The 12,096-nt window shown below is 46.9% G+C and overlaps 1 long non-coding RNA gene across 1 annotated transcript in view; it reads right to left on the reverse strand.

The window, feature by feature from the left end:
• Positions 1-7,557: 7,557 nt before the first annotated feature.
• The window catches only part of LOC308460624, a 32,966-nt gene continuing 28,427 nt past the window's right edge, over positions 7,558-12,096 (reverse strand). The window contains exon 2 of the long non-coding RNA XR_013978653.1: positions 7,558-10,418. This is a non-coding gene — a long non-coding RNA (uncharacterized lncRNA). The remainder of the gene's footprint in view (positions 10,419-12,096) is intronic.

The raw sequence follows: 12,096 nt of genomic DNA on the forward strand, positions 1-12,096 counted from the left end.
ACATATCCATTCTTAAGGAATTTATCTGCCCTGAGTGCTCACTGGAAGGACAGATCGTGAAGCTGAGGCTCCAATACTTTGGCCACCTCATGAGAAGAGAAGACTCCCTGGAAAAGACCCTGATGTTGGGAAAGATTGAGGGCACAAGGAGAAGGGAACGACAGAAGACGAGATGGTTGGACAGTGTTCTCGAAGCTACCAGTATGAGTTTGACCAAACTGCAGGAGGCAGTGGAAGACAGGAGTGCCTGGCGTGCTCTGGTCCATGGGGTCACGAAGAGTCGGACACGACTAAACGACTAAACAACAGCAACAAACCAGTGTGGTACAGTGACAGAATATTGGACTAAGACCTGGGAGACAAAGGTTCAAATCCCCACTCAATCTGGCGGCTGTCACTACCTCTTCATTTTCCTCAAAAGCTGCTTTTGTTGAAGGAAGAGGAGGAAGGTGACAGGCAAGGTTATTTAAAATGTTAAGTAACTTACAAAATTGTGGTTCTGAAGAACTAAGCAGCATTGCTAATACCAACCTATTAGCTTAGCCTTGTCTAGAGTTGCATCCTAGAGAACTGTTTATGGGTTTTTACAATTTGAAGTATTTCTTGTTCTACTTTAGGTTAAAGTTGCCGCTGGGATTCTGTGTCTCTGCCTTTAAAAAAAATCCTATGAATTATTGTAATTGCCATGGTAATGATGAGACAAGTTTGATTGCTATGGTAACGGGTGGTTTTTCTTTTTCTTTTTCAATGTTTGTACTTGGGGAAATTTTTCTCCTAAGTTTCCCTGTCTATCTATATCTATCTATCTATCTATCTATCTATCTATCTATCTATCTATCATTTATCTGTCCACTCTCTGTGAGGTTGGAAAGGATTAAATAACACCACAGGGTAACTTCTACTTCATGAAAAAAAGCTTAGCAACATATAGAATTTTCCAGCTTGTTTTGCTTACATTATATTGTGATCCAGCCAATGCCTTGTAAAGTAGGTCATATTACTAACATTGCACCCATATTGTGTCTGGGACGTGGGTGACGCTGTGGGTTAAACCACAGAGCCTAGGACTTGCCGATCAGAAGGTCGGCGGTTCGAATCCCCGCGACGGGGTGAGCTCCCGTTTTTTTTTATTTTTATTTTAATTTATTATTTATACCCCGCCCATCTGGCTGGGCTTCCCCGGCCACTCTGGGCGGCTTCCAAAAGAATATTAAAATACTATAATACATCAAACATTAAAAGCTTCCCGAAACAGGGCTGCCTTCAGATGTCTTCTAAAAGCCTGGTAGTTGTTGTTCTCTTTGACATCTGGTGGGAGGGTGTTCCACAGGGAAGGCGCCACTACCGAGAAGGCCCTCTGCCTGGTTCCCTGTAACTTGGCTTCTCGCAGTGAGGGAACCGCCAGAAGGCCCTCAGTGCTGGACCTCAGTGTCGGGGTAGAACGATGGGGGTGGAGACGCTCCTTCAGATATACTGCTCGGTCCCTGCTCCTGCCCACCTAGCACTTCGAAAGCACACCAAAGTGCAAGTAGATAAATAGGTACCGCTCCAGTGGGAAGGTAAACGGCATTTCCGTGCGCTGCTCTGGTTCGCCAGAAGCGGCTTAGTCATGCTGGCCACATGACCTGGAAGCTGTATGCCGGCTCCCTTGGCCAATAAAGCGAGATGAGCGAGCAACCCCAGAGTCATCTGCGACTGGACCTAATGTTCAGGGGTCCCTTTACCTTTACCTTACATTTCTTCTTCTTTTTTCTGTCCTGAATCTTCCAACATTCAGCATCGTTGGATGTCCATGACTTCTGATGAAATGAGAGAAAGAACCATTTTTCATCCGCTTTCTCCATACCAAACATGATTTTATAAACTTCTATCACGTCACCTGTTACCTTTTCTGTAAGCTAGAAAGTTCCAAATGCAACATCCTTTCCTCAAAGGATAGTGGCTTCATCCCACTGACTGTTTTGGCTACCCTTTTCTGAACTTCTTCCAATTCTACAGTATCTTTTTTTTAGGTGAGCTGACCAGACCTGCACACAGTATTCCAAAGATGGTTGCACCATATCCAAACTTCATTCTGAACTTAAAAATGGAAAGCGTCATGCTGGTGGTCAACAAAAGAGGTTTAAAGACTCTCTCAAGGCAGATCTAAAAAAATGTAGTATAAACACCAACAATAGGGAAATACCAGCCTGCGAGCGCTTCAGTTGAAGAACAGCCTTCACCAAAGGTGTCATGGGCTTTGAAGACGCTTGAACTCAGGACAAAAGGGAGAAACGTGCTAAGAGGAAGGCGCACTTGGCAAACCCTCGCCGTGATCAACTCCCGCCCGGAAACCTATGTCCCACTGTGGAAGGACGTGTGGATCCAGAATTGGCCTCCACAGTCACTTACGGACTCATTTTAAAACCGTTTTTATGGAAGACAATCTTACTCGGCTACGAGTGATCGCCAAAGGAGGAGGAGGAGGACCATAGGCATTATGTTGGTAGTTTTATTTCCAACTCCTTTCCTAATGATCCTTAGCACTGTCCCTCTGCTCACTTTTAGAGCTGGGGGGTCTCCTTCCCTTTCCCTTACCCCCACCCCCATACTAATCACCCTTTATTAGCGTGACGCTTGCTACAGACCTGCTTTATTCATAGCAACTCCCATCTGCAGGAGGTAATTAATCTGTCGTTAACTCTCACCCTGGTTTCGGCTGCATCTGTGCCGTAAATGTGCCAAAAGGCGCACAATAGACTCTGCAGTCAATGAGAATGGGGTGGCAGAAGGGAGAGGGGAGGTCGATTCTGGCATTTGTGCCAAGAGGGTCCCTTCCCCCCCCCCCCCCCGTCGTGCAATTCAAGTAAGTACATATGACCAGCATCGAAACACATTGAAATGCATAGATACCTATTGTAATGTACTGTGCTGCTAAATTCTATGCACGAATACACTGCATTAGATCAGGGGTTTTCGACCAGTGCACCGTGGCACCCTGGAGTGCCATGGGCAACACTGACCTCTGTCGTCCTTTCCTTCCCTCCCTCCTCTGATGCCCTCTCGTGTCTCTGTCTCCCAAAGCAGTTTCTTGCATCAGCCATGGCTATAAGCTCCCCAGGCAAATGATGCCTCTGGGGCTGGCCAAGGGCTGCTGATGCCAGGAGCTGAGATGGCCTCGGAGCAAGCAGGCAAGTGGGTGAGGAAGTCCAGCCAGCTAGTCTGCCAGCTCTTGCTGTTGGGAAATGGACAGACAAGTGGGAGGCCGGGCAGGCAGGAATGACCGCTCCCCACATTAAACGGGGGGTCCCTTTGCGTGGTCGCGTGCAGCCCCTGGACCCATTAGCACAGGCTTCGCCTTCCCCCAGGTGGGTACCTGGAGGTCTCCGCCTACCTCAGTCAGTTGCCCAATCCCGCCTGGGGAAGCGTTGCCAAGGTGACCAGTCCAGGTAGGGGAGGGACTACCTGCCCACACAATAGAGGGAGGATCTTACCTGGGAATCTTCAGTCGGCTCCAGAGCTTCTCCCACCCTACCCACCCTCAGTTAAGACTTCTTTTGCAGGTTAACCTTTTCTCCACAGGTACACGGGCGCTGCTACATCAGGGTCACTGTTGAAGGGCTGGAAAGGAATTCCCCTGCATTTGCAGGTTTTGCCTTTCCCATAGCAAAACGTCACAACTTTGGCGGTATCAGGCCTTGGGCAGAATCCTTTAGTCTATCTTCCCTGAATTGGGGGGGGGCGTGCAGCGGTGACCCATGCCCCCTTCCTCTTTGCGGCAGCGATACCAGGGTTCCCTATTAAAGGGGTTTTTGAGGGGAGGCTTTGACTGTACGCCTAGAGGTCATCATTGCTCTCCCCTGCGGTGGCGGCGGCGTAACAGGGGCGGCTATCTCTGCTTGAACATATGTTCTCCAGAGCCAGCCCATCCCCCCCGACTGGATAACCCTGATGTTCCCCAGATCCCTGGTGGGGTACTGGGAGGGATAAATGCCCAGTGCCTGAGCCAAGGTCTCCCTACACCTGAAATTTAAAGTTGTGGCCAATTTTAATCCCATAGCACATTGTCTTGAGTCGTTATTCCACATGGGGGAGGGGGCGCCCAGGGTTTGGGGAACTCGGCCTGTCCACGCAAAGTGCCAGACTGGCTGTTTTTCTGCTTGCCGCGTGCAATGCTTGCCTGGGAGCTGCGTGCCCAGTTCCAGGGGAGAGCCTTTCTACCATGCAGGCCTGGTGGCGACTGCTGCTGCCACTGCTGCCTGGGGGCATCCTCTTCCCAGGCCCCTGGGGGGTCAGCGAGGGAGGCACCTCTGTTTGGGATGAGGGGGGTGGCTCAGGGACCAGGGCCGGTGGTGGCTGCTGCCCAGAGGAGACCCAAGAATAGGGGAGAGGAGGGTGGAGGGAACACTCCACAAGGGAGGGTGTTGGGTAAGTGGTGAGGGGCTGCCAGCTCTGCAGGCAAGGGGTGACATAACTGGGCTCCTGAGCGCCATAGGGGTGCTGCAGAAAGAACGTAGTTGGCTAAGGGAGCCGTGGACTCCAAAAGGTTTAAAACCTCTGCATTAGATTAAAACTATGCTGTACATTTAATTGCGTGGACAGGCGGAGTCCCCCCAACCTCAGGCGACCCCTGAGCAGAATAATGACTCAAGACAACATGCTATGGGGTTAAAATTGGCCACAACTTGATTAAGTTTCAGGTGTAGGGAGACCTTGACTCAGGCAATGGGTGTTTATCCTTCCCAGTCCCCAGCCGGGGATCTGGGAGACTTCAGGGTTATCCAGAATACACCCCTGACCACCACAATCACCTGGGTTTTCCCAGTTAGTGCCAATTCCAGGAGAACAATCTAAGCTACACACATGGTCCTTCCAGTTTTAAGTACCTGTGGCAGCATATATGACGGTCGGTTTTAGCTCTGCGCTTTTTACTGGGCTGGGTTTGTACTAGTATTTCTTTTTTCCTAGTTACCCCGTAAGTTTATTATTTTCTTACAGCATTTTTTTTTGGGGGGGGTGTTTCTCTTTTACATTTTTTGACACCTAGATACATCCTTTTATGAGGCACCTCAGAAATAAAATTGATAAAAGGCACCTGGAAGACATACGCTTTGAGTTCTGCCTTGCTGCAGAAATGTTGTTCGCCGCAACCCTGTCTTTTAAAAGCAAACCTTGGAGCCTCTTATTGAATGGAACTTGGGGGGGGGGGGGGACCTCTCACATACTCAAGTTATCTTCATTAGGCTCCTTTTGTATCTGCTTCGCTGTGCCCCTGCCGACCTCTGTCTTGCCATCATGAAGACTTGGCAGGGGAGAACAGCCAATTATAATAATCTGCCTTTGCTTCCGAGCACGAGCAAGTAATTTTTCTCTCCTGCTTAGGTCTAGTTTTATCTCACTGGTAGTCAGGTGTTTGGCACCAGGTGTCTAAAAGCTGCTGCCTCTTCTCGCTTGCGTACCTTTTTGATTCAGAGAGTTTTATGGCTCTTCTTTTCTCCCAAACCAGCCGTTCTGCTTTGATGGCATCTCATTGCATTGGAAGGCTCCCTGCCAGGGTCACAGTAGATGTGTGCAGGGATGTGTGAACAGTCTCCAGATGATCTGTAGCCTTCCCCCCCAAAAAAACTGTCCGAAAAGTAAATTATTCTTATCACCATCATTTTAATCTCACTCTTCAGCTAGGTGGGTGGTGGGGAAACCTACAGCACCGATCCAGGGATATTGAAATGTGCCAATTGGGAAAGACATGTGACAAAAGGAAAAGCAGATGGGGAGGGCAGAGGAGGAAAAAATGGTATTTTTTGTTAGAGAACTCAGCCATTCGTGGAGCTGAACCTAAGCACAGTGGCTGGGCTTCTCCTCCCTCGCCCTCTGGTGGTCTCAGTGATGGCACGTGGTAAATGGAGAGACAGGAGCTCGGATGGAGTCAGAGCTGTGCAAGAAGCCATCAATTTCAGAAGAGGAAAGCTGGGTAGAAGGAGGTGCTTAACCCTTCCACCGAGACCACATAACACTAGTCCTGAAAGGTCTACATTGGCTCCCAGTACGTTTCCGAGCACAGTTCAAAGTGTTGGTGGTGATCTTTAAAGTCCTAAGCGACCTCGGCCCTGTATACCTGAAGGAGCATCTCCACCCCCATCGTTCAGCCCGGTTGTACGCCCACAGAGTTTCTCCATACCCTGGATCAATCACAAGGAGAAGCTCTTCCCCGTCCTGTGCCTGTCTTCCAGTAAGAACATATTACAAAACAGCCACAGCCACAGAAGGAATATTGCCATATGAAGGAAGCATGCAAATATGTTAGATTTGCATAATTTATGCAGACTGCAGAACCCAGGGTTTCTTGAGTACCATATTGAGCTCTTTGAGAGCCAGGGCGATGCAAACCGATGTGGAAAACCCATGATTTGGCGGCGCTAGTTCTGCTGCTGCCTTTCTGCAACGACTTTTCCCTTCTCAAGCTGGAAACTCAACATGACAAGCCTGAATTTGCAATCAGTGCTTTTGACCAGCTAAGAATTACAGATGTCCTTTCACATTTATTACCCTGCCATCCAATATCTCCAGCCTAGTCTAGTGGTGTAGCGTCTTTTTATTTTATTCTTTTTTATTTTTAAAGAACTTTAAGTGGAAAGAATCTCTGGGTAAGTTTGAGGCACTCTCATTTCAGAAATTTAATTTCTTAATAAAGCAGGTTCGGGAGTCTCTGTTATCTTTGCCTTCGTTTTCCTGTTTTGCACATGGTTATTTCTTTTAAATGCGTGTCAGGATAAAACTGCCCACTTAAAAAGACAGAATGAAATACCTGGATTTGAATGACAGCTCTAACTGGGGGCCAGCAATTAAGTCCCACCCACCCAAGACAGGATGTCATGGGAAGCTTCCTTATTCTGAGTCAGACCATTGTTCTCTATAGCTCAATCTTGTCTAAAATGACTGGTAGTGTCTCTCTAGGGTTTAAGTTCTAGGCTGGGGGTCCTGCTTATTTTCCTTCACAACAGAAACGGCCATCTCAAGCTCACTTAAAAAGGGGGAAAAAGAAAGCCTGTTTGATGTAGGTCACACCTATGCAAAGTACCTGAAGCACAAATAAGGTGCCTGGCTTCCCCCCCCCCAAAGAACTCTGGGAACTGTAGTTTGGGGTGCTGTGAATTATAGCTCTGGGAAGGGTAATTTATAGTTTTCATGGGAAAATCCATGTGTTTTAAAAAATGTGCTTTAGATGCACAGGGGGTGAGTGGTTTTGCCCAAAGTGCTTTCTTTTTGCCTTCTTTTTTATTTGTGGCTTAAACTCAGTCATTGTTTGGCTAGCTTCCTTAATGATGATTTAAGGCGCTTCAAGATTTTGCAAATTCAGTTCCGATTTTTCTGTGCATGCATTTGGCGAGTTGAGCTTCCACATATCCCCATGGAGTTCCTCTTAGAGGTTACCGTCCACACGCTTTTCACTGCGCAGATACTGGGAGTGAGGTAAAACCCCTCTTTAAATTGTTTTAGCGGAGTTTATCTTCTTTCTCTTGCGGAACTGGTGAACAGTGACAGAAGTTGTTTCAAAGATGACTCACAAACTCTGTGAAGTCTCAGTCAGGAGATTTTTATTCCCAGGCCGGGTACAAGCATTACCGTAGCAAAGATATTTCCGACTGTTAAAATTAAACAGCAATTAACAGTACACTTCCAAACCAAAGTTTTATCTCCAGCACGTCGTAAATTACAGGAACAGTCCTTCGACAGATTTACAGGCAATACTCTTCGGACAGACATCTGCCATCAGGTGTCTGCAAAAAACGAAGCTGAGTGGTCTTCTTATTGGCACTTCCAGCTGATGCTAATTAAGCTCAGATTACCACTCCCATATATAAAGGAAAACTCTGGAACCTTTTAGAAACTTTCTACTTGTTTCTGGCAGAATAGATTCCCCCCTAACACTTCTACCATGCTATTCTGCTACTCGCCATGGTGGGCAGAGCCTGATGGACAGCATCTCTGCTGGAATTTATTTTTATTTCCACCCGTCCTCTGAGACATCTGGAGATGTAGGCAGGTGTTTCTGTACCTGTGCATACCTTAAAGATTACCCAGGGTGTGTACAACAGACTAGTTATCATGTTTCATAACGGGCAGAACAGAAGCTTGTGCTTTTTCTGTGGGTGGTGGTAAAGGAGATGGAAATAACTTTTCCATTTGCCCATCTTCTTTTTAATAAGGAGGCGTTGCACAAAACCTCCATGATTTAATTTTTTTGAAAAACAAACAAACCCTGATGTACGTATTGCCATGTCTCCCTGTTTGCCCTGTGTTGGAGAGAATGAGAGTATATCTTCTCTGGATTGGGCATTCAGCAATTGATGGAAATAAGTTTCTTTCCTTTGGTATTGGGGAATGCTAACAAAATAGGATCTTGGGACACCTGAGGGTAATCTAGTCCAACCCCCTGCAATGCAGGAATTATCAGCTAAAGCATCCATTGACAGATGGCCACCCAACCTCTGCTTAACAACCTCCAAGGAAGGAGAGTCCACAACTTCCCAAGGGAGACCTTTCCACTGACAAACAACTTTTACTGTCAGAAAGTTATTCCCGAAGCTTAGTCAGAATCTCCTTTCTTGCAACCTGAAGCCATTGGTTTGGGTCCTACCCTCTGGAGCAGGAGAAAACAAGCTTGCGCCATCCTCCATGTGATAGCCCTTGAGATATTTGAAGATGGCTGTCATATCTCTGTCTTTGGGCCTGTGTCTTAAGTGACCACCCTGCTCATTAAGTTGATAATGTTTGGAGAGACTGGGTGACTTTTTCCATATAGGAGACAGGCCTATGGCAAGTAATATACTGCGCTTTTCTAGCAACAGAGATCAGTTATTTCAATTTTTTCAGATAGTTGAGGATGAGAGGCTTGCCTCACAGCTGAATCTTGTCCGTCTGCTCAGGAGTAGAAGAACGAACACAACGAACAACGAACACTGTGAGGTGAGTGGGATTGAGAGACTTCAGAGAGGTGTGACTAGCCCAAGGTCACCCAGCAGCTGCATGTGGAGGAGCGGAGACGCAAACCCGGTTCCCCAGATTACGAGTCTACCACTCTTAACCACTACACCACACTGGTAGGTCCCATTGAGTTCAGGGGGACTCTGGTAAGTGTGTATAGGCTTGAAGGTAAAAGGCAAAGGACCCCTGGACGGTTAAGTCCAGTCAAAGGCAACTATGGGGTTGCGGCGCTCATCTCACTTTCAGGCCGAGGGAACCAGCGTTTTTCCACAGACAGCTTTCCAAGTCATGTGGCCAGCATGACTAAACCGCTTCTGGTGGCGCTGTGATCTAAACCACTGAGCCTTTTGGGCTTGCTGATCAGAAGGTCTGCGGTTCGAATCCCCGCAGCAGGGTGAGCTCCCGTTGCTCTGTCCCAGCTCCTGCCAACCTAGCAGTTTGAAAGCATGTCAAAGTGCAAGTAGATAAATAGGTACCGCTGTGGCAGGAACGTAAACAGCATTTTTGTGCACTCTGGTTTCCGTCACGGTGTCCCATTGCTCCAGAAGCGGGTTAGGCCTGCTGGCCACATGACCCGGAAAGCTGTCTGTGGACAAACGCCGGCTCCCTCGGTCTGAAGCGAGATGAGCGCCACATCCCATAGTCGTGTTTGACTGGACTTAAACGTCCAGGGGTCCTTTACTTTTTTACCTTTATAGGCTTGAAGCCTCGTTTCTTCGTAACTCCTGTGGAGGTTTGAGCCCTGGGTTTCCCACATCCGACTTCCTCAAACAGCAAGTAGTTAAACCGTGAGATTCACTCCTGTTCATAGCTGTCAACTTTTCCCTTTTCTTGCGAGGAATCCTATTCGGAATAAGGGAATTTCCCTTAAAAAGGGGGGAAACATTGACAGCTATGCTCCTGTAAGATGTAGTGATGGCCATCTGCTTTGATGGCTTTAAGGAAGATTAACACAAATTCATGGAAGATAAAGCTATTTGTGGCTACTAGCCATGATAGGTGCGGTTTCCCTCTACTGCCAGAGGCCTCTGAAAACCAGTCACTGATAATGGAAGGTGGGATTCTGCTCAGATTCTCCTTGCAGGCTTCCTGTGGTCATCTGGCTGGCCACTGCGAACCCAGGGTGCTGGTCTCCCGTCTGAGTTTGGCACATTGCAGCTGACACTTCTAACCTTCTTAACTCAGACTTATCGCTCATGAGGCACCCAGTTGAATGAAGCCCAGCAGCAACAAAGGCAACCCACCTGTGTCTGCTGCATGCCAGGGGCTGAACAAAACAGGTGGAATTTGCAAGCACTTGATGTACTTCAGTTTGTGGGCAGCCTCCATCTTTCCCCCCCTCTTGAGACAACCATCCAATAGCCAGATGGGCTTAGGAAGGAAGTACTGAAAAATACAGAATGGTTTGGGAGTTCTCTTTCACTCTCTTTTTTTTAAAACCAATACAGTGGTACCTCGGGTTACATACGCTTCAGATTACAGACTCCACTAACCCAGAAATAGTACCTCGGGTGAAGAACTTTGCTTCAAGATGAGAATAGAAATCGTGCTCCGGCGACGCGGCAGCAGCAGGAGGCCCCATTAGCTAAAGTGATGCTTCAGGTTAAGAACAGTTTCTGGTAAGCACGGACCTCTGTAACAAATTAAGTACTTAACCCGAGGTAATAATTATAATAATAATAATAAAAAATTTTATTTATATCCCGCCCTCCCCAGCCGAGGTACCACTGTATGACTGGATTTTTTCTGAAAGGATTGGACTGTGAAGGAGGCTCAAGTTCAACCTGGGTATGACGTTAAGTTTCTTAGACAACAGGTGATGTGCAAATATGAAAAGTAAAATAAAATAAAATATTGCACCATCCTCAGAAGTTCCTTGTTCCTTGAAGGCTGTATGCCCAATAACATATTTCTCTCTCTCTCTCTCTCTCTCTCTCTTTCTCTCCACGCACAATTCTGTGCTGCCCTATTCCATACAAATCAACATACAACATACAACATACAAATCCTTCCTTCCTTTTGGTCCCCTACTTCTTTTAACTTTAGTGGGGTATAAATTTATTCCTTATTATAAGCACACAGGTAATATCCCAGTTTGGCAAAGACTTGGGCTGTATGTACACACCATACCATAAAAGCACATCTTCCCAGGAACTGTAGTTTGGTAAGGGTGCTGGGAAGAGCAGCTCTGTGAGGGGGCAAACTATAGTTCCTAGGATTTGGGGGGGGGGCTTTAAATGCATGGTGCGTACAGTACTCAGCCTAAGTTCTGACTTCCGTTCCCTAACCTAGCAGCACATTCATGTCATGGAAAAGAGGTGCAACAGGAACTGAGTGGTTAAGCACCCGACACCCAGCTGCAGCGAGTTAATTTCACTGGAGAAGAGAGGTTTGGCCCCTTCCTTCTCTAATGTGTTTTCTTCAGCTCTAGATCACAACCTTACAACGTTAGCGGGGAAAGTGAATTTCACTTTGCGGGAGGTAAAGTGGACTGATCTTTTCCCAAGACACCTTTGCAAGACTCTTCTGTGGCCACAAGCAATTTAACAGAGCAATTTCCCACTCGTTTATTGCAGCTTTAATTCCAACATCTCTCTCTCTCTCTCTCTCTCTCTCTCAATCATACGAACAGTTTCCAAAATCATTGTTCTTAAACGACAAATTAGCCATACTTGCAAAGAGGAAATATATATATATATATATAAAACAACAGCAGCATATGAAAGCACAACTCTTTTTTTCTTCTTCCCCAAAATAACATTGACAAAGAATTAATACCACATTGGATCTGAAAAGGATCCCAGGGAACATTTTGTTTGTTTGTTTTAAGACATGCTTTGATTCAGTTGAGATTGGGTGTATTTTTAATACGTGGGGTAAAACCAGACCCCCTTATTCACAGCACAAAATGCCATCAGCATGATTACACACACAAAAACACAACTCTGCCAATTTGCAAAACTCCCCAGCACCCACCCCAAAGACTCCAACCCAGCAGCACTACAAAACATCTTGTTACTTAGCACTTGGTGAGGACTTTTCTCCCCTTGCAGCTGACCGATCTGTGGAGTTTATGTATCTGGATGTGAACGCTTGTCTCAAGCAAGGAAAGCGTTGTGTCCAGTCATGGTT

The sequence above is a fragment of the Podarcis pityusensis genome (assembly GCF_964106645.2).
Source record: "Podarcis pityusensis genome assembly, chromosome: 13".
Taxonomy (NCBI): Eukaryota; Metazoa; Chordata; class Lepidosauria; order Squamata; family Lacertidae; genus Podarcis; species Podarcis pityusensis.